This window comes from Jatropha curcas, unplaced genomic scaffold, assembly GCF_041381405.1.
Source record: "Jatropha curcas cultivar XTBG-Jc1 unplaced genomic scaffold, XTBG_Jcur_1.0 HiC_scaffold_121_pilon, whole genome shotgun sequence".
Classification (NCBI taxonomy): Eukaryota; Viridiplantae; Streptophyta; class Magnoliopsida; order Malpighiales; family Euphorbiaceae; genus Jatropha; species Jatropha curcas.
In genome coordinates, this window is record NW_028322367.1 from 39,123 (window position 1) to 42,155 (window position 3,033).

Consider the following 3,033-nt stretch of genomic DNA (forward strand, 5'->3'; position numbering starts at 1 on the left):
CTCGTATTTACCACATGTTCTACAATTCATATAATTGTATAAATTCATTTTATCTAGGTTCTGATATCTGCAGTACAGATGGCTAGAGGCAGAGCGTTTGATTCTGACGCGTCCGGCAGTGGTTCGCGTGGAGGTCGTGTACCTGGACGCAGTGCCCGTGGACGAGTAGGGTCGATCCCTCGTCCTTCGTCAGGTACGTCTGGGGCTTCGTCATCTGCTCAGCGACCGGTACTGCCGCCATCACATCCTTCTTCAGGTACGTCTGGGGCTTCATCCTCTGCTCAGCGTCCAGTACTGCCGCCATCACAGCCTTCTGCTCCTTCCTCTTCTGCTCCTTCCTCTTCTACCCCCGTTTCTGGACCATTACAGACTCCAGCAGCTGCACAGTCACCCACTGTGCAAGGTAATCATAAATGTCATAACTGTCATTTTAATTATATATTAATTATCTAGAAATATAACATTTGTCATTTTTGCAGCTTCATCAGATCCACGTATCACCCTCAGTTTGGTAGCGGGACAGTAAGTACTTATTCAGATTTTCTGTAGGCATATTTTGTAATTATATTTTGTACTTGTTCATCTGTGATGCTTTCGTGTAATTATATTTCACTTCTGTTTTTTTTTTTCAGCATATATCCATCTTCTCGAGCAGCGAGGCAAATTTTGAAGATAATCAAGCTACAGCTGCATAAAGAAGGATACACATGGGATGCCGTACCACAAGAGGCGAGAGACTTTTATTGGGAGGAGTTCCAGGTACTCTTTGGTTTAAGTTATATCATCATTCAATGTTTACAATTCAAGATAAATCCTTAGTGTTTAAACGCTATATTTCATTTTTTTGCAGAAACATTTCATATGGGACGAGGCCATTACAGCTATGTTGAAAGTAGCCTGGGAGAAGATATGCGCCGATCGATACGCTGACTTCACGTATAGGATGAGAAAAAGCGGTAAGAAGCAGCAGTGCGTGTCTCAGGAGATATGGGAGAGCTGGCAAAAGGCTTGGGAGGATCCTGCATTCAAGAGAAAGCGGGAGATATTTGCACAAAACAGGCGCAGTGAGACTGGCGGTGATGGAGCAGGACCTTCGCGACACACAGGCGGATCTATATCTGCTATAGAGACAGCTCGATTATTAGTAAGTGACCTAGTCCATTTACAATACACTGATGTTTAATGAAAGTACATTATATATATTAATATATCATGAATAAAAATTTATTACAGGCTAAAGAATTAGGTCGTGAGCCCACACCGATGGAGGTGTTTACATACACTCACACGAAGGACCACGATCGTAATACCTTTGTCGACAGACGTGCGCTGAGCGTCAATGTAAGTAACAATGAATAATATTTACATTTACCCTCTAATCATTGCGAAGATGTACAAAGTTCAATATAATAAAGCTTGCAATTGCATTGATTAATTAATTTTTTATTTTCAGGAGAACTATACTACAGCTCGGGAGCGTATTGTTACTTCTCAGACCGATGAATCCGAAGCTGAGTCAAGAATTGACGAGGTAGCGCTTTATCTCGAGGCTGTAGGGGGCGAGAAGAAGAGGAAGGTATACGGCATCGGGTCTCAGGCATCACAGTTTTACACTGGCTCAGCAGCTCACGCTTCTACAGCCAGCGCAGCACCGCAGCCGGAGCACACTGGCTCACACTATGATGATGATATACGGGCTCAGCTTGCTGATCAGCAGAGACAGATTGCAGAGCTTAGAGCGCATGCTGCGGCTGTCCGGGAGGACCGTGCTGGTACTTCTTCCTCTGATCCTGCGCCTGCTACAGACCGACATGTTTCGACGTCTCAGCAGCACCACTATCGGCTCCTGATCCCGATGCTGCAGGCGATACCTTGCTCACCCCTCCTGGCGCTACATCACATCCAGCAGGTACTCCTCCCGGCGGTCCGACATCGGATCCTGCAGATGAGCAGCAGCATATATAGATTTGATTTCCGACCTTTTTTTTTTCATTTGTATTTTCATTTTTAATTTGTTCAGAACAATAAAAATTACATTTTTATACTATTCTTGAATTGCGTGTGTATATATGCATTTATGTCAACTTTCACAGGTGTAGAAAAATTTTGGTTTCAAATAATATTTAATTTTTTTATTCCCTTTTTCATTTTTGCGACCGATTTGCGACCGATTTGATACCAAAAAAAAATTTTTTGAATTTATAATTGCGACCGATATTCTGCGACCAAAGTTGCGACTGAATTTCCAATTAAACCACGACCAAAATTTGCGACCGCTTTTTCAATTTTGCGACCGACTTATCGGTCTCTAATTTGCGACCGATTTTCTCATCGGTCGCAATTAACATTTGCGACCAGTGATTTTGCGACCGACGTTTGTCGGTCGCAAATCGGTCGCAAAGTATAAATAGCGACCGATTTTTGCCATTTTGCGACCGATTTGTCGGTCGCAAAATGGCGTTTTTTTTGTAGTGAGATAGATTGGATGATGAAAGCTGATCTTATGTTGAAATAGAACCATCAGATGATGAAGAGGAAGAAGATCAAATCATCATGGGTTCCTCAGAAGACGAATATGAAGAAGAGGAAGCTGATGAAGAGGAGGAGGAAGCAGATGATATTCAAGACACTTAAAACTTAGAGTAATTTTACTGTTACAAATTGATAAATGTATATGTAATTAATATTATTAATGAAGAATTTCAATGGTATTAACTTTCTTTACTCATATTTACCACATGTTCTACAATTCATATAATTGTATAATTCATTTTATCTAGGTTCTGATATCTGCAGTACAGATGGCTAGAGGCAGACCATTTGATTCTGACGCGTCCGGCAGTGGTTCGCGTGGAGGTCATGGCCCTGGACGCAATGCCCATGGACGAGGAGGGTCGATCCCTCGTCCTTCGTCAGGTACGTCTAGGGCTTCGTCATCTGCTCAGCGACCAGTACTGCCGCCATCACATCCTTCTTCAGGTACGTCTGGGGCTTCATCCTCTGCTCAGCGTCCAGTACTGCCACCATCACAGC

At 43.0% G+C, this 3,033-nt stretch overlaps 1 long non-coding RNA gene across 1 annotated transcript; it reads left to right on the forward strand.

Moving 5' to 3' along the window:
• Positions 1-238: 238 nt before the first annotated feature.
• LOC149492098 (uncharacterized) lies at positions 239-753 on the forward strand. Its single transcript, XR_016319141.1, has 3 exons — positions 239-403; positions 480-522; positions 633-753. It is a non-coding gene; the product is annotated as an uncharacterized LOC149492098 (long non-coding RNA).
• The last annotated feature ends 2,280 nt before the right edge of the window (positions 754-3,033 follow it).